This window comes from Bos indicus x Bos taurus, chromosome 8 (genome assembly GCF_003369695.1).
Source record: "Bos indicus x Bos taurus breed Angus x Brahman F1 hybrid chromosome 8, Bos_hybrid_MaternalHap_v2.0, whole genome shotgun sequence".
NCBI lineage: Eukaryota > Metazoa > Chordata > Mammalia > Artiodactyla > Bovidae > Bos > Bos indicus x Bos taurus.
Window position 1 is genome coordinate 44,560,896 of NC_040083.1, and position 19,381 is coordinate 44,580,276.

General features: G+C 41.5%; 1 long non-coding RNA gene across 1 annotated transcript in view; it reads left to right on the forward strand.

The window, feature by feature from the left end:
* LOC113897093 overlaps positions 1-19,381 on the forward strand; it is a 121,568-nt gene that overhangs the window by 85,012 nt on the left and 17,175 nt on the right. The window contains exon 2 of the long non-coding RNA XR_003512253.1: positions 18,197-18,301. This is a non-coding gene — a long non-coding RNA (uncharacterized LOC113897093). The remainder of the gene's footprint in view (positions 1-18,196; positions 18,302-19,381) is intronic.

Consider the following 19,381-nt stretch of genomic DNA (forward strand, 5'->3'; position numbering starts at 1 on the left):
AGCTCAAGAAAGGTTCTTCCTCTACCCCAATTCAGACAGGACCTGGGGTGTCAGCTGAGTCTTGGCTGACAGAAGGATGGAGGTTCAGATGCAGAGATTGTGGCACAAAAGCAGTAGCCCCAAAGTGCCAATGAGGATGTAAAAGAGGCTGATTGAGATGGTGATGAGAATAGACCTTGAGGAAGTGTAAGAGACAGGGCCGAATGCTGGATAATTTCGTTCTCTGAAATTAAGAGAAGGCCTCTTTGGCTCACTCACTTTTGTCTCCTGAGGTGTTGTAAGCAAATCAGATAAGGTAAAATGACCGTGAACTCTGAAGATGACTGCCAGGTGTGACTGAGGCGGGGCAATCATCTTTGCTCTTCAGGAAAATAGCTTCTTTCAGGAGAACGTCTTCAGAACACAGTGTAAACCTCCCCCCTCCCTCCAACAGAGCTGGCATCCATGGGAGGGAATCAGAATAGCATATCATGTTCTAACAGCTCTTCCAGCAGTGAGACTAAATATACATAAACTATTCCAAATTTGTATCTGCTGTGAACATGAACAATGACACAGTGTCATTCCGCTATGAGGTTTGTCTGGACAAATTACATGCAAAGAAGGATATGTACACTCTATCACTTTTCCTGACTTTTCCAACTTCAACCTTTGTGAGCAAAAAAAAAAAAACAAACAAACAAACCTTTGGCTCCACTTTTATTCTCCTTTATTTGGTAGCTCTGTCATGAAGATAGTGAATCCAGATTGAGATAGAAATACGAAATTTACAGGAGATAAAATGCATGTTTTTCTGGCTATCTCAGCTTTGTATCTTTAAATTAGTTCAGTTTACATCAGTTAACAGGGTTTACTGGAGAGTTAGAGCTTCCCCAGTGGCTCAGACAGTAAAGAATCCACCTGCAATGTGGGACACCTGGGTTCGATCCCTGGATTGGGAAGATCCCCTGGAAGAGGGCATGGAAACGCACTCCAGTATTCTTGCCTGGAGAATCCCCATGGACAGAGAAGCCTGGTGGGCTTCTTCCATGGGGTCACAAAGAGTCAGACACAACTGAAGCAACTGAGCATGCCCGAGCATTGCAGGGATACACAGAAGTAAACAGGGTGAGATATCTTTTCAGAGCTCTAAACTAAGGCAGTCTTAAAAAGAAGTAACTAAGTGTGGGATATAGAACTAGCTCTGATGCTCCGTGCAAAGGTCTGGGAACCTAAGAGCAAATGAGCCTTGCTTCAGATACAGCTTCTCCATCCACTACTGCCTATCCTTATTCTTAAGTCAGACGGTGAAGAATCTGCCTGCAATGTGGGAGACCTGGGTTTGTTACTTGGGTTGGGCAGATCCCCTGGCGGACGGCATGGCAATCCACTCCAGTATTCTTGCCTGGAGAATCCCATGGGAAGAGGAGCCTGTTGGGTTACAGTCCATAGGGTTGAAGAGAGTCAGACATGACTGAGTAACACTTTCACTTTCTGTCTTACTGTTTTCTGACTGTCTTCATCCTTAGTGTCTTTTGACTTACACCTCCATTGTCATCTGCTTACTCACAATTTCTAGGTCTCTCATAACACTCCATACGAGGAAGGGTATGACAAGAGTAATCAGTCCCATTAGGAGGAGGACAGTGGGAAGAGCCTGCAGGACCATTAAACAGCCTGTGAGAGCTCACCCTCACTTACTCACCCTTGGTTCCGTGAGCTGGGGCAGGGGAGTTGGGGTCAGGCAGGGGTCTCTTTGCTCATAGACTCCTTTCCTGACCTAAGTCAATACACTTCAGCCCCAGTGTCAAGTCATTGGCACCAAGAGACAACGCACCATCCCCGAAGTATGGTGCTCCCACTCTCGTCCTGTGTCCACCAGTTTCCTGACTCTGAATTCTCTCCTAATCTTGATCCCACACCTGGCCACTCATGTTTGTATCTGTCCCTCTGGAGTCTGAGTCTTCAGTATCCTTCGAGGACTTTGACTCAGCCATCTTTTGCCCACTCTCTCCATTGCAAATTGCCTCTGAAATAAATCCTGACCTAGTCAGCCCATTGGCAGTCAAGGATACAGGCTAAGCTGCTGTAATAAAAGACCCTCAAAGGACAGAGGCTTCCGCAAATATAAACTTAGAGGTCTCAAGTACCAATCCAGAAGTATGTGGTCTACCTGGATCCAAGATGGCTGCTCCATGAATGCCTGTATTCTAGCCAGCCGAAAAGGGGGAAAGAGAAAAAGGAAAGGGGATATCCTTGGCATTCCTCACATTGCTTGTGCTCATACTCCCCTGACAAAATCCTAGTCACATGCCCTCCTTGTCTTCTCATAAGACTGGGAAATATTGTTTCTAGGTGGGAAGTCACACCCAGCTAAAACATGGAGTGGGAGTGGGTGGTTGAATCATTGAAAGGAATGGGGGGAAATGAATTCTGTAGAACAACTAGTGGGACTCAACCATAGGGAACAACTTCTGCTCTTGACCAGGGACGCTTCGGGATTTTATGAGGCCTGAAGCTTATGCAACTTCTGGGCTCCTCTTTAAAGAATGCAAACTGATAACCACAAAATAATGAACTCACGACTTTGGAACTGGCCCAAGCTAGTGAGGGGCTGGAAAGCTTAAATTTCATCAGCTTCATGATAAACCTGTCCCTGCTCAGGTCTGTTAGTCAATGTCCCAGTCAAGTTCGCACAACTCTGCAAAGGGGACATTCCTATAGGATGAGTTTTGTAGAGTTTCCATGCCAGTGCCTTAAGTGGTAGCAACATTTTGTTAAATAATAAGAAAACAAAACATGTCTTAAATTTTCTCTTCCTTATGCTTTCACTGTAGCCCCTGCCTATGCAATGTTGTTTGCTAGTGGGATATCCCCAGGAAAGACTGAAAAATGTTCTGCTGCTAATGGTGTAACTGGGTTATAGTCTTCAAACTTGCTGCTGTGATTTCTCCTTGGGTACAGTCTACTTCTCAGTCCCTGACTGGTGGAGAGACCTCCTTATTTATGGACAATTATTCTATGCAGACAGGATACCATAAGAAGCCCTTTTGGCAGCTGCTCATGGAAACTCTTACTGTGTCTTCATTTTCGTATCAGTAAGCATGCTGTAGGAGATGAAGAACAGAGTGAGGATGACAGCATTATCCTGCAGCCGGTCAATCAAGGCCAGGCTAATTAGATTTTTCAGGTGCTTGCATACTATGGGACTGCATATTACATAAATGCATAGATAAACACTCCTAGCCATGAGAACCAAAGAATTACTGCAGAAGGCTGCAAAATAAGTCTTTAAGAAAGGCTTCAGTGTTCTTGCTTGCACACTCTCCCTTGCTCTTTTAGAAAACATAATAAAACTTCAATACAATTGAAATGCTAGGACTTGTGTACTATTAATGTTTCACAGGATACAGCAGTGTTCCTCAAAAAGTGAAAATCTGAAAATATATATCCTGGAGGTTAGATGAAATCAGATATATAAGTAATTAGCAAGTTAGGGAAATAGTCAACAACAGTTTGCTGTAAGGGATAATGATTGCTTCCATAGCTGTGTTCATACTATCCTTCAACTACATTTAATCTCCCTGACTTTATATCAGAGATTAAAAAAAATATCATGTCCTCCATTCATTAGAGCTATAGCCTTGGTAAAGATTGCTTCTGGCGATTGAGAAGCCACAGGTTTAGTGGTGAGCAGACTGACTGTGTACAGCAAACCTGCCTTAACATATCTCTCCCTGCCCCCCAAATACCAGTATCTATGTATCCAACAGCATTGTGACTTTGTGACTTCTGTCAATATGGACACCTGAGCATTTGCCTGGTCACTTCACTAGCATTTCCTTTGATGCCTTGCGTGACTATTCTTCAGGAGTTCATCCTTAGTCCTTCCCGTCTCCTTTATTTGTTTATTTTTGTTGAAGAATAGTTGGTTTGTTTCAAGTGTACAATGTTTGTTTCAAGTGTACAACATAGAGGTTCAATCTTTTTATAGATTATACTCCATTTAAACTTGTTATACAATAATGGATATATTTCTCTGTGCTATACAATATATTCTTGTCACTTATTTATTTTATGCATAGTAGTTTGTATCGCTTCATCTCTTAACCCTGGTCTTGCCCCTCCCCTCTTCCTTTCCCCTCAGTAACCTACCAATGCAAGAGATGCAGGTTCGATCACTGGGTCAGGAAGATCCCCTGGAAAAGGAAATGGCAACCCATTCCAGTATTCTTGCCTGGGAAATCCTGTAGACAGAGGAACATGCTGGGCTACAGTCCATGGGGTCACAAAGTCCTATACAATTTAGCAACTGAACAACAATCACCACTAGTTTGCTCTTTTAATCTCCCCCTTCTTTAACATTTACATGTTGATGGTTTTTCATGCTTTATCTCCAACTCAGAACTCTCTTTCCTCCCTGAATTTGTTTAAATTCTCCAATTAGATGTAATACTAGCTCTGTATAATTCACAAACCAGAACTCACTTTCTTCCCCAACCAATGTGGACCTCTTCTCATTCGCCACAGCTGCATGCACGGCTCTGTCATCCCACCAGTGTGGGAGCAAGACTTGACTCCTTTCTCTCATTTTTCTCACCCTCCATGTTCAGTCACAGTTTGTATTGATTCTATGTCGCTAATTTATTTCACATTTGCCTACTGCCCATTCTCCACTGCAGAGATGTCCAACCAGCATCTCACTCTCTCTTACCTAGATTTCTGGACAGCTTTTTGTTCCCCTGCTTCCAATTGCCAGGGTAATTTTTCTAAATACACATATCAGTTCTCTTACTGCTTGGTCTAATACCTTTCTCAACTCCCTGTAACTTGCGGGATAAAGCCAAAGGTCCTTAGCATGACATACAAAGCCCTTCTTCTGTCTCTTGCTTACCCTATTTGGCAAAAATGAGTTACATCAGAACTCAGAAAAGTCAGTGCTTTCTTTGTCCTCTAGAATTTTGGTGTCCTGCCCTTCTTCACTTGAAGGTCTTGCTACTACTCTGGTCATCCCACCACACTGGCTTTGAAACCTCTTCTTTGTGCTCTTACAGCCCACCATGCCTCCTTACATACAGTATGGATACTGCCTGTTCCTTTTTGACTTAGACTAAGCCCTTGAACAGATTTGTTCTTCTCATAAATAGACTCTGTGCCTTGTTCTTCTCTGTGTTGCCTTCATCTTAGCATGGTACTGACTCTTAATAGACACTCAAGAAATGTGTATTGAATGAGTGAATTTGGTAGAAGAGAATCAAGTATTAGATGGGTGATTAGAAATTTCTAAGAATTATGTATATAAAATTCTTTGGGTAGATTCTACTCTAATGTTTAAGCTCATATTCTCAGATCCAAGTTTCTTACCCCTTAAACCATAGCTAAGTGTTTGATGAACACCTACTATGTGTTAGAAACTGTATAGACACCAAATAATGTCTGGCATGTAAGCTAGTCTGTAACACTGTCACTTCCTCAAGAATCTCACAGTCCAGGTTACAGACAAAGGTTACTAGCAGATAGTGATATTGCAATGAGATAATTCCTATTAAAATAATATAGGTAGTAAGGGAAGTCAAAGAAATGATCACTTTATTTTTTAGAAAAGGAAACAAGGAATATTTGAATCTTGAAGGCTGGATTGATGTTTACCAGGATGATAAAGGGATTGGGTGTGGCTGTACGAGTACGTTACAGAAGGAAAGGTCAGCCCCTAGATTATATCTATGACTCAGCTACAGGGGTGGGGCTCAGAGAGCTCACCCAGGTAGCATTATGAAGGGCAAAGCAGGTCATGCCAAGCAGTTTGGACTTTGCCTTAGAGAAGATGAGGAACCACTGAATGGGTGAAGCAAGTGTAATCCAATTTGCATTACTGAGGGATCCTTTGGGTGGCTATGTGAAAGGTCTTTAGAAGGAGACAGAAGAAGCAGCAGGAACAGTTAGGAGATAATTGTAGGATTCCAGGTTAGACTGTGGAGGCTGCATGCCCAGTTGCTCAGTTGTATCTGACTCTTTGCAACCAGCCCCTCAGGCTTCTCTATCCATGGGATTTTTCAGGCAAGAATACTGGAGTGGGTTGCCATTCCCTACTCCAGGAGATCTTCCTGACCTGAGATCAAACTCGCATCTCATGTATCTCCTGCATTGCAGGCAGATTCTTTTCCACTGCACCACATAGGAAGCCCCAAAGTTATGTCGCTTAGTCGGTTCTGACTCTCTGCAATACCATGGGCTAGCCTACTAGGCTTCTCTGTCCGTGGGATTTTCCAGGCAAGAGTACTGGAGTGGGTTGCCATTTCCTTCTCCAACGAAGCCCCAAGGAGGCCACATATCCAATAGTTAACATGGATTCCTGCATTCAAAGCCCAGTTCTGTTCATTACTAGCCTCAGCAAGTTATGCAACTTCTCTGTACCTCATTCTCATCCAGTGGAGTTGTAATAATAATGAGATAGTTGGGCAGGATTAAGTAGAAACTTCCACAAATGTTTAGAACAGCACTCATCTAAAGTTTAAAAAATATTTGCTCTTTTTATTATCTGAGACTGAACCAAAGAAGAGAACATAAACTAGTGGAGATAAGTCTAAGAAATGCCTCACAAGGAAAATTTAAAGTATTTGGAGTGTGATGAGATGTGGAGGTAAAGAAGATGGATAGGTGGAGTGTGATCCCCAGGTTTCAGGGTTAAGCAACTGGTGAGTAATGGAATCTTTCATAGGAAAGGAGCAGGAATTTCTTTGAAGGTTAAGGATTGTTAGTGAGTTTGATCTTATAAATGTCAAGTCTAAGTTGATTGTAGAAAATTCAGGAGAATTTATTCACTAGGCTGGTGGGAAAATAGATCTTTGGCTTAAGGGGAGATTCCCAGGCTGAAGATGGAGAATTGGGCTGGGTCCTATAAGCAGCCAGGTGGGGACTCAAGCAATGAAACTGTGCAGCCAGAGGGCTTATGGAGAAAGTAGAGATGGAGAAGCAAGTTGAGGGCAGAGCTCTAGAAGACACCAACATCAAACCTGTAGGGGGAGAAATGGGTCCTGGAAAAGGAAGCAAAGCAAGACAACACAAAGGAATATGAAGAGAATCACAGCAGAACAAACTAGAGAAATGACAAGGTCACCTGTTGCTTAGCAATGGCACAAAACAGTGAGTGCCTGATAATACACTGTACCAGGGCAGTGACTCCAAATCCCAAATTTTTATAAAATTAGCTTAGTAAATTCTCTTTTGTTGAGTCCAGCCTCAATTCTTTGAAGCTGCAGATTTGTGCTAATTTGCATGGATAGTTTGTATCCCAGAATGAAAGCAAAACTATGATATCGAAGCTGAAATACTTTAATTTTCCATTTCAGGAAGCAGGCTATCAGTAAGTCAGTTTCAAACGAACATTCACTGTTTGTTAAACCAAAAGTTAAAATAACTACAAGGATTAATACTTTGACAAGTGATGGGAAAAGAGCCATGTGATACTTTGGTCTGCCTGTTTAGCAGTTTAGAATTTCAGAACAAATTACCCACTGTGATTCATTTGAATAAAAACCTTATTTGTCATTCATGAAAAATATAGACATATCAGTAGGTGACACTTATTCATGAGGAAATCAGTAAATATTATCCCATAGGATTCTCATAATTAGAAATTAACCTAGAAGGTCTATTGGTCTAGAAGGCAGAATTAAAATTCCTCTATATAGAAATGCATCTACCTAGAATTTTAAGGCTTCAAGAAATGTCAATTCTGTGTTAGAATGTGCAGTGTGATACCGTGTGTGTAATTTGACTTCATTTGCTCCTCACATGTATACTGAATTTCTATTTTTGTCAGCCACTATGTAGAGTGCAGGACACACAATGGGATCCAAGGCAGATACCCCCATCCCTTCACAGAGCTCACACAAGTGCAAGGGCATCAACTCAAAAAGTAACAGAAAAACAAAAGTTGCTTTAATTTGTAATAAATACTGTGGTTGAAAGCAGGAGCTGAGCAGGAGGATTACAGGAAGAACCTACTTTAGTTAGGATGGTTGAACTGGAGTCTCACCTACAAGGTGGCTTTCAGACTGAGCTTAGAGATAAGAAGGAGCAAATCTGGGGAGAAAATATTTGCAACAATGTGACCGATAAGGACTTAATTTCCAAAATATACAAATAATTCATACAACTCAATACCCAAAAAAACCAACCCAATCAAAAAATAGGCAGAAGATCTAAATAGATATATCTCCACAGAAAACACACATATGGCCATTTCATGGCCAAAAGGCTCATGAAAAGATGCTCCACATTGCTCATTATTGGAGAAATGCAAGTCAAAATTACAATGAATTACCACTTCACACTGGTCGGAATGGTCATCCAAAAAATCTACAAACAATAAAGGCTGGAGAGGATGTAGAGAAGAAGGAACACTCTTATACTGTTGGTGGGAATGTAAATTGGTATAGCCACTATGGAGAACAGTATGGAGAGTCCTTTAAAAACTAGGACTAAAACAACCATATGACCCAGCAATCCCATTCCTGGGCATATATCCAGAAAAAGGCAAAAACTCTAATTCAAATAGATACACGCAATGTTCATTTCAACACTATTTACAATAGCCAAGACATGGAAGCAACCTAAGTTCCCATTGACCAAAGAATGGATAAAGAAGATGTAGTACATATACAGAATGGAATATTATCCAGCCATAAAAAAGAAGGAAATAATGCAATTTGCACCAACATGGATGAACCTAGAGATTACCATACTAAATGAAGTCAGACAGAGAAAGACAAATATATGATATCACTTATATGTGGGACCTAAAAAAGTGATACAAATAAACTTTTTTACAAAAAGAAATAGACTCACAGACATAGAAAACAAACTTATGCTTACCAAAGGGAAGGAGCGGGGAGGGATAAATTAGGAGCATGGGATTAACATATACACACTACCATATATAAAATAAACACCAAGGATTTACTGTATAGTACAGAAAACTATAGTCAATATTTTGTAATAACATATAGTGGAAAATAATTGAAAATGTGTGTGTGTGTGTGTATATATATATATATATATATATATGTATGTAACCAAATCATTTTGCTGTACACCTGAAACTAACACAGTATTGCAAATCAACGATACTTCAATTTTAAAAAAAGATGCTCATGGTAGCCCTTAAAAAGAAAAGAAAAGAAAAAAAAAGGAGCAACCCAGGAAAGAGTTGGGAGAAAGCTTTCTAAGAAGCAGTAATAGCACCTGCAAACCTACTTGAGAATTCAAGAAAGAGTCCAGTGTAGCTGGAGCTTAGTAAACAGGATTGGAAGATGAGAGCTTCAGGAAATATCTAGAGGTTCAGGAAACATCATGATAAAGACCTAGATGTTTCCCTGAATGCATTGGGAAAGGAAGGGGTGGGACTTGTTATTGTTCAGTCGCTAAGTCGTGTCTGACTGTTTGCAACCCCACGGATTGCAGCACGCCACTATCTCCTTCACTGTCTCCCCGAGTTTGCTCAAATTCGTGTCCATGGAGTCAGTGACATGACTAAGAAGTTGAAAGTCTTCATGTTTTTGAAGTTTGACCCAGTAACTTGCTGAATTATTCCTGTCCATATCCTTCAATGCATAATAGGCTGTAATCACATGGCTGCTATTATGAAGGGCAAGATGCTTTTTTGGCATGTTGCCCATTGGCAACAGTTGGTTATGAATCTAAATAGCAGCTAAGGGCACTAAGCACTCCTTTGGATCCCTGGAACACTTCTTACCTTACATTGGAGGGATGTTACTCCTATTCTTGACTGGTTTGGGTGGCAGATTCCATCAGTTTGCAGGACAGCTTCCCTGACCTCATTTGTGAGCTGATGTTTAAGTCAGGAAGGCTTTCCTGCTGCTGCTGCTGCTGCTAAGTCACTTCAGTCGTGTCTAACTCTGTGCGACCCCATAGACCGGCAGCCCACCAGGCTCCCCCGTCCCGGGGATTCTCCAGGCAAGAACACTGGAGTGGGGTGCCATCGCCTTCTTCGAAGGCTTTCCTGAGCCTCTGTCAACTCACATAGGAAAGACATCAAAGAACTGGAGTGGTGCTAGCAGTCCCATAAACAAGATTTTGAGAAAGTAAATGGATTTTAAAAGAAAGTAGGGATCTCTGCCACTTGATGACAAATATTTTTTGCCGTTTCCAGCATGCAGCTTAGCAGCTTGTAGGCAGTAGGGTGCTGGCTGGCTGAATCAGTGGGTAATGTGGCATGAATTGGGAGGCAGTGTGGTATGATAAAAGCAGCTGGACTCTAGAAGCATGCAGACTGTGCCACGCTGGATTCCTGGGACCCTCTGCTTTTGCATCTGTATTATGGGAGTGATGATGTTTTGCTGATGTTTATCTGGGATAAAGATTGGAGATAATGGATTGAAGCATCTGGCATACTAACCACCGTTGATTATTCAGTTGCTGTTTTTATTATCATCATCTCAAGCTCCTTGCTTGGTGCCTTTGGCTCTCATTCATCTCCTAAGTCACCCCAATCTGGGTTTCGTCCTCCCTCCTCTTGTTGCCTCTAGTCATCTCCTAGGTTGACTGTTGCCCCACTTATCCCTTGCCAACCACTGCTCACCCTCCACCACAGCTCACAAACCCACCCTCATCCTTCAGACCTTCCGATTTCTCTGATAGTTCTTTCCAGCCTGGAACCCTCTTTCTTTCTTTCTCCACCTTCTCATCTTTCAAGACTGGGTGATACTTGCAAGGCAATAAGTTGAGGTCTAACAACTGAGTCTTGAATGAAATCAAGGAAGCAAAACCATGGTGGCCTCATTCCTCATCCTGTTTGCCAAAGGTGTTGCTGGAAGCCTCTGCTTACCTAAGATATTTTCATGGTTAGTGACTCTCTGCATAGAGTCATATTAGGTTTGGTTATTTTTCAGATCTTCCTCATAAAGCCATATTTCAGAGCCCAGAATTAGAGGGGAGGTGGAGGGAATATTCCTTCTGGGAAATTGGAGAGATCCCTGATGAGTGTTGGGGAAATAAGGTTCTGTGAGTCACGTGCTTTGTTAATCTGAGACACATCAATAGTAAATAGATTTGGTGCACTTCACCTGCTCACAATAAATAAGTGTGACTGAAGTTTTAAAACCATAAGACATCCACTTACAGTTTCTAAAAAGTGAAGAGCTTAGTCATATAAGAAACCTCTAGAGCTGGATTTTTAAGGTTGCCAGTGAAGCCAAAGAGAGATGATTCAGGAGAGGTGTCTGCTAGATACAGTGTAAGCCTAACCCTTCTTCCTCTGTCTCAGCTTCCCTGAGCTCTATAAAGGTGATTTCTGTATGCACATACAGAAATGTCTCTTCATGGAGAAAGATTTGTAACTCATCCGGTAAACAAATTCCTTTCCTCTTTAAAGTACGATTGGGAACCATGTCGATAATGAGGAAATAAGTGACTGCCAAGTATACTGAGTACTTTACAGGGACCTCCAGAACATTGGTGTCGAGACACTTACCTCTAGGCTGGGGACTTGAAACCTCTTCTAGGAAGCAGGGGCTGGGGCTGGGGAGATCTGGCCAGCTTAGGAGGAATGACTCTAGAATACTAGCACCAAAATCCCCCCACCAAAACTTACTTAGATAACCCTAGAGGGATGCTCAAAGTCAATAAGCACTAACCATGCCCTCAGAGAATCCATCAGCATTTAGCTCCCCCATCATGAGCAGACAACCAAGATTCCCAGACAGCTTACAAATGCCTTCAGTAATCATGAGTAATAAATAAAAACAGAACTAGGAAGAAACAGGCTATTCAGGGAGAAAACAACTTCATCACCATTAACTGTAATAAATATCTGGAGAGAGAGAGAAATACCGCATCCTTGAAGTCAGAGCAGGATGCAGTAATAAAGGACAATTTAGAAAACAGAAAGTGCTTTTGGAAAAAGAGCTTTTAACAGCAGAAATAAAAATAACGCAAAAGAGAAGTTAGGAGATAAAGCTGAGAAAATCTCCCAGATAGTAGAGCAAAATGACAGAGGTAAAAAGATAGGAAAATAGAGGGGCAGTCCAGAAAGACTTTGATAAGTCCATGATAAGACTTTGTGAATAAGAATATTTAAAAAAAGAGATAAATCAGTGATAAAACAGGTCACTAAAAATTTCCAGAACAGAAGAAGAGGAATCACTAGATTCAAAGGATACACAGTGTAATGAATGAGACTAGACTCACACTAACGCACATGATAATGTTTCCAAAAACACTGGAGGAAAATATAAGATCTTAAAAACATACAGAGAGAGAGAGAGAGAAAATAGGTCACCCAGAAAAGAGCAATCGAAGTAGGTGCAGACTTTTTTTTTAACTTTTTATTTTGTAATGGGCTATAGCTGATTAATAATGTGATGGTTTCAGGTGAAGGGTTTCAGCCATAAATATACATTCTCCCTCAAACTTCCCTCCCCTCCCATCAAGCTGCCACATAACATTGAACAGAGTTTCATGCGCTCTACAGTAGGTCCTTGTGGGTTGTCCCTTCTTAACAGCAAGACCAGAACCAAGAAGGTATGGAGCCATTCCTTCAGAATTCTGAAGACGAATGATGCTGCTCTAGAATTCCATACTTAGCCAAGCTATCTTTGTGTATGAGGGAGGAAGAAGGCATTTTTCTGGAATGTATGGACTCAAGAAAGAAATCTCCCAGGCATGCCCCGCCAAAAGAGGGCATACGCCTAGAAAAAGATCCAGAAAAGGTGAGATACCATCACCAACTCGAAAGTAAACGAGTTGGAGCAAGCTCTGGGAGATGGTGAAGGACAGGGAAGCCTGGCATGCTACAGTCAATGGGATCACAAAGAGTCGGATATGACTGAGTGACTGAACAGCAACAACAACCAAAAAAGCAGGAGATCCAACACAGGAAATAGTGAAAGTATTCCTCCGGGAAGTGGCAAAGAGCGCGTTCAGAGTGACAGCTCTGCAGCAGATGCAAAGGGTTACTGGTTCAGATGGAACAATGTGGCAGGAAGAGAGAGCTGTCCCTGTCGTGATGCTTGTGGCCACTGTCCTCTCTTAAACTAAATGCAACACATCTGGGTGAAACTGGACCAGTCTTTTCTGCACTTGGCCTGACTCCCCTCCATGCCCTGCTCCCTGGGTCAGCAGAGACATCTATCATAACCCCACAGATGTGTCTGCTTTGCCCTTTCTCTTTTTTAAAAAAAAACTGTGGTAAAATAGACATAACATCAAATTTACCATTTTAGCTAACTGTTTTTCATGACCAGGGCTGGACTCAGCAGGATGCTGTGAGATTTCCTCACCTACTCAGAATGGGGTGCAGTTTAAAATATACAGATTATTTATTTCTAGAATTTTTCATTTAATGTTTTCATACTGTGGTTGACCAGGGATAACTGACAATATGGAAAATGAAACCATGGGTAAGTTGTGACTACTGTATGTATCTAAACAAGGGTATGTCTTAGTTTTAAAACACTGGGCAGCAAGCACAAGCTAGTTATATAAGGACAGGGTGATCTTACCTCTATTAGATGAAGATTCTCAGGAAAAGATAAGCTTAAGATTAGTATTTTTTTAAGATAGGGATTTCATACCCATTGGTTACATACTGAGAATTGGAGTTGATGGATCAAAGAGCCGTCCTATTTTTAGTTTTTTGAGCATCCTGTATATTGTTTTCCATGGTAACCATACCAATTCACATTTCCACCAACAATGCAGAAAGGGTTCCAACTTTTCCACATCCCTATCAACACTTGCTATTTTGCTATATTCTGTTTTTGCATTTTATAGTAGCCATCCAAATGGGTGTGAAGTGGTATCTCATGCTAGTTTACCTTGCTTTTGAGGGCTAAGGGAGTCCATGGTGAACACAGAGACACAAATTAGAGGACAACTCTTGACCACATTTCTGGTAGACATCTAGTATCTGGGTAATTCTACAATATCGCCAAATGCCCCTACTATGGTGACTATAACAAGTTCACACAAAATGTCAGTCTGTCAAATGGGATGATAAAATCCTAGATTTTACAGCAACAAACTACAAATGATTAAAAGGATACAAGCAAGCAACAGATACAACACAGAACATTCTTTTCCTGGAGGGCTCTAAAACTACCAGTTTCCAAAAGTGTCCCTTTCACCTATGTCCGGACATATTTTGGTGTCAGAGATACATATGAGTTTTGAGCTGGGTATGCAATTGCTCTCGAAGAAAGCTGTATTATACTTTATTTATACTTTATGTATTTATGCAGGTAGGAAATAATTACACAGGAAATGCCCTTCCCTTCCCTTTCTCCAGCCAGTCATGCTTCTTGATCCACAAATCTAACATTTACTTGCAATGATCAGTCTAAACAGAACAGATAATTCCTGTTAAAAACACATTATAAGTAGACCCTCCCAAATCTTTCTCCTTAATACCATTGACAAAATTATAGCAATGGTCTGACAAAGACATTCTCTAGTGGGAAAGGGGTGAGTTACAGACCTCTTTATTTGGGGGAGGGGTTAGTTGCTTTACAATGTTGTGTTTCTGCTGTACAGTGAAGAAAATCAGCTATATGTATACATATATCCCTTCTTTTTTGGATTTCCTTGCCAGTTAGGCCACCACAGAGCATTTAGAGTTCCCTGTGCTCTACAGCAGGTTCTCATTAGTTATCTACTTTATGTGTATTAGTGTATATAAGTCTATCCCAATCTCTCAGTTCACTCCACTACCATGCCATTTCCCCCTTGGTGTCCTTATATTTGTTCTCTACCTGTGGGCTTTTATTTCTGCCTTGCAAATGGGTTTATCTGTACCATTTTCCTGGAGTTATTTCTCCACTGATCTCCAGTAGCATATTGGGCACCTACTGACCTGGGGAGTTCCTCTTTCAGTATCCTATCATTTTGCCTTTTCATACTGTTCATGGGGTTCTGAAGGCAAGAATACTGAAGTGGTTTGCCATTCCCTTCTCCAGTGGGCCACATTCTGTCAGATCTCTCCACCATGACCCGCCCGTCTTGTGTGGCCCCACGGGCATGGCTTAGTTTCATTGAGTTAGACAAGGCTGTGGTCCTAGTGTGATTAGATTGACTAGTTTTCTGTGAGTATGTTTCAGTGTGTCTGCCCTCTGATGCCCTCTTGCAATACCCACTGTCTTACTTGGGTTTCTCTTACCTTGGACAAGAATGAAGGGATGGAGCCAAAGCAAAAACAATACCCAGTTGTGGATGTGACCGGTGATAGAAGCAAGGTCCGATGCTGTAAAGAGCAATATTGCATAGGAACCTGGAATGTCAGGTCCATGAATTAAGGCAAATTGGAAGTGGTCAAACAAGAGATGGCAAGAGTGAACGTCGGCATTCTAGGAATCAGCGAACTAAAATGGACTGGAATGGGTGAATTTAACTCAGATGACCAGTATATCTACTACTGCAGGCAGGAATCCCTCAGAAGAAATGGAGTAGTCATCATGGTCAACAAAAGAGTTCAAAATGCAGTACTTGGATGCAATCTCAAAAACGACAGAATGATCTCTGTTCATTTCCAAGGCAAATCATTCAATATCACAGTAATCCAAGTCTATGCCCCAACCAGTAATGCTGAAGAAGCTGAAGTTGAACAGTTCTATGAAGACCTACAAGACCTTTTAGAAGTAACACCCCAAAAAGATGTCCTTTTCATTATAGGGGATTGGAATGAAAAAGTAGGAAGTCAAGAAACACCTGGAGTAACAGGCAAATTTGGCCTTGTAATATGGAATGAAGCAGGAAAAAGACTAACAGAGTTTGGCCAAGAAAATGCACTGGTCATAGCAAACATCCTCTTCCAACAACACAAGAGAAGACTCTATACATGGACATCACCAGATGGTCAACACCGAAATCAGATTGATTATATTCTTTGCAGCCAAAGATGGAGAAGCTCTATACAGTCAACAAAAACAAGACCAGGAGCTGTCTGTGGCCCAGATCATGAACTCCTTATTGCCAAATTCAGACTGAAATTGAAGAAAGTAGGGAAAACCACTAGACCATTCAGGTATGACCTAAATCAAATCCCTTATGATTATACAGTGGAAGTGAGAAATAGATTTAAGGGACTAGATCTGATAGATAGAGTGCCTGATGAACTATGGAATGAGGTTCGTGACATTGTACAGGAGACAGGGATCAAGACCATCCCCATGGAAAAGAAATGCAAAAAAGCAAAATGGCTGTCTGGGGAGGCCTTACAAATAGCTGTGAAAAGAAGAGAAGTGAAAAGCAAAGGAGAAAAGGAAAGATATAAGTATCTGAATGCAGAGTTCCAAAGAATAGCAAGAAGAGATAAGAAATCCTTCCTCAGTGATCAATGCAAAGAAATAGAGGGCAACAACAGAATGGGAAAGACTAGAGATCTCTTCAAGAAAATTAGAGATACCAAGAGAACATTTCATGCCAAGATGGGCTCGATAAAGGACAGAAATGGTATGGACCTAACAGAAGCAGAAGATATTAAGAAGAGGTGGCAAGAATACACAGAAGAACTGTACAAAAAAGATCTTCACGACCCAGATAATCACGATGGTGTGATCACTCACCTAGAGCCAGAAATCCTGGAATGCGAAGTCAAGTGGGCCTTAGAAAGCATCATTAAGAACAAAGCTAGTGGAGGTGATGGAATTCCAGTTGAGCTATTTCAAATCCTGAAAGTTGATGCTGTGAAAGTGCTGCACTCAATATGCCAGCAAATTTGGAAAACTCAGCAGTGGCCACAGGACTGGAAAAGGTCAGTTTTCATTCCAATCCCAAAGAAAGGCAATGCCAAAGAATGCTCAAACTACCACACAATTGCACTCATCTCACACACTAGTAAAGTAATGCTCAAAATTCTCCAAGCCAGGCTTCAGCAATATGTGAACCATGAACTTCCAGATGTTCAAGCTGGTTTTAGAAAAGGCAGAGGAACCAGAGACCAAATTGCCAACATCCGTTGGATCATGGAAAAAGCAAGAGAGTTCCAGAAAAACATCTATTTCTGCTTTATTGACTATGCCAAAGCCTTTGACTGTGTGGATCACAATAAACTGTGGAAAATTCTGAAAGAGATGGGAATACCAGGCCACCTGACCTGCTTCTTGAGAAATTTGTATGCAAGTCAGGAAGCAACAGTTAGAACTGGACATGGAACAACAGACTGGTTCCAAATAGGTAAAGGAGTACATCAGGGCTGTATATTGTCACCCTGCTTATTAAACTTCTATGCAGAGTACATCATGAGAAACGCTGGACTGGAAGAAGCACAAGCTGGAATCAAGATTGCCGGGAGAAATATCAATAACCTCAGATATGCAGATGACACCACCCTTATGGCAGAAAGTGAAGAGGACCTAAAAAGCCTCTTTATGAAGGTGAAAGAGGAGAGTTAAAAAGTTGGCTTAAAACTAAACATTCAGGAAATGAAGATCATGGCATCTGGTCCCATCACCTCATGGGAAATAGATGGGGAAACAGTGGAAACAGTGTCAGACTTTATTTTGGGGGGCTCCAAAATCACTGCAGATGGTGACTTCAGCCATGAAATTAAAAGACGCTTACTCCTTGGAAGGAAAGTTATGACCAACCTAGATAGCATATTGAAAAGCAGAGACATTACTTTGCCAACCAAGGTTCATCTAGTCAAGGCTATGGTTTTTCCAGTGGTCATGTATGGATGTGAGAGTTGGACTGTGAAGAAGGCTGAGTGCCGAAGAATTGATGCTTTTGAACTGTGGTGTTAGAGAGGACCCTTGAGAGTCCCTTGGACTGCAAGGAGATCCAACCAGTCCATTCTGAAGGAGATCAGCCCTGGGATTTCTTTGGAAGGAATGATGCTGAAGCTGAAACTCCAGTACTTTGGCCACCTCATGCAAAGAGTTGACTCATTGGAAAAGACTCTGATGCTGGGAGGGATTGGGGGCAGGAGGTAAAGGGGACGACAGAGGATGAGATGGCTGGATGGCATCACTGACTCAATGGACGTGAGTCTGAGTGAACTCAGGGAATTGGTGATGGACAGGGAGGCCTGGCATGCTGCGATTCATGGGGTCACAAAGAGTCGGACATGACTGAGCGACTGAACAGAACTGTACCATTTTTCTTGATTCCACCTATATGTGTTAATATGAAATATTTGTTTTTCTCTTCCTGACTTACTGCAAGACCTGTGTTAAGCCTTTTCCTTTCCTTCTTTCCCCAGGACTCAGATGTGACCTTGCCCACTCACTCACAGGGAACCTAAAGGCTGACTCCGGCTCTGAGACTTTTCAGCTTACCTTTTCCTGGGAGTCTTCATCTAACAGAGGTAAGATCACCTGTCCTTACATAGCTAGGTATGCGCTTGCTACTTAGTGTTTTAAAACTAAAATACATTTTGTTTAGATGCATACGGTAGTCACCACTTATCCATGGTTTTGCTTTGCATATTTTCAGTTACCCTTGGTCAAAACATTAAATGAAAAATTCCAGAAATAAACAGCCCATAAGTTTTGAACTATGCCCTATTCTGAGTAGATGAGGAAGTCTTGCACCGTCGCACTGGGTCCAGCCCATGTAGTGAATTATCCCTTTGTCCTGTGTATCCTGCTAATTGATCATTCAGTAGCCTTTTGGTTTCAGATGACTGTTGGTGATACCACAAGGCTTGTGTGCAAGTCACACTTATGGTGAAGAATCTGCCTCCAATGAAGGAGACGCAAAAGACACAAGTTCAATCCCTGGGTTGAGAAGATCCAGTGGATCTTGGCAACCCACTCGAGTATTCTTGCCTGGGAAATCCCATGGATAGAGGAGCCTGGTGGGCTACAGTCTATGGGGTCACAAAGAGTCGGACTTGACTGAGCACATGAGCCACAGAGAGCCACAGTGCACAATTTGAATGCAACAAAGAGAAATAGTAAAGTACTTCCTTTGAGTGAAAAAAAAGTGAAAGTTCTTGATTTAATGAGGAAAGGAAAAAATGTATCTGAGGTTGCTAAGATTTATGGAATGAATCTTCTATCAGTGAAATTGTAAAGAAGAAAAATGAAATTCATGCTAGTTTTGCTGTTGCAACTCAAACTGCAAAAGTTATGAGCACAGTGCTTGAAGAGTGCTTAGTTGAGATAGAAAAGGCAATAGATTGTACAATAGGTATTTTGAGAGAGAAAGATCACATTTACATAACTTTTACTACAGTAGATTGTTACAGTTGTTCTATTTTATCATTATTTATTGTTAATCTCTTATGGCAATTTATAAATTAAACTGTATCATGGGTATGTATGTATGTATAGGAAAAAACATAATGTATACAGTGTCTGGTACTATCCATGCTCTCAATTGAGCTTCCCTGGTGGCTCAGACAGTAAAGAAACTGCTTCTAATACAGGGGACCTGGGTTCAG